The sequence below is a fragment of the Atta colombica genome, unplaced genomic scaffold (assembly GCF_001594045.1).
Source record: "Atta colombica isolate Treedump-2 unplaced genomic scaffold, Acol1.0 scaffold226, whole genome shotgun sequence".
Classification (NCBI taxonomy): domain Eukaryota; kingdom Metazoa; phylum Arthropoda; class Insecta; order Hymenoptera; family Formicidae; genus Atta; species Atta colombica.
The window spans coordinates 391,155-391,648 of NW_017259323.1; positions in this window are offsets into that span (position 1 = coordinate 391,155).

Consider the following 494-nt stretch of genomic DNA (forward strand, 5'->3'; position numbering starts at 1 on the left):
CTCTCTCTCTCTCTCTCTCTCTCTCTCTCTCTCTCCATCATTCCATGCGTGTGCATTCGCGCACGCCGCATCGGCGGAATGCCACGCATCACCAACTACGAGTCAGTCAACCTCGAGAGAGAATCAGGTGTGGAACAAATGAATTCGCGACGGGGGAGGCGGATCAGTCAGCTCCTTAATCTCGCGGAAGCGAATGCTTCTTTTGTGGAGAAACGGACTCGTAAAGCAGGGCATTACCGTTCAACGTCATTTCTGCTCCGATGCTAAAGTTTGAGATCATTTACTTACGCAAAAGGATAAAAGAGATCGATGGCCTCTATCTTAAACCTATAGAAAGGGATTCATATTTCAATTATTTACTTTAAATACTATTGAATATTATGAATAACATTTGTAGAATATATTGTAAGTTAATTTTTAAAAAAGTTAAATTTTAAATTTGAAGCGGAATAATAATCTATAATTGTAATAAATGTATTAATAATATTATTATA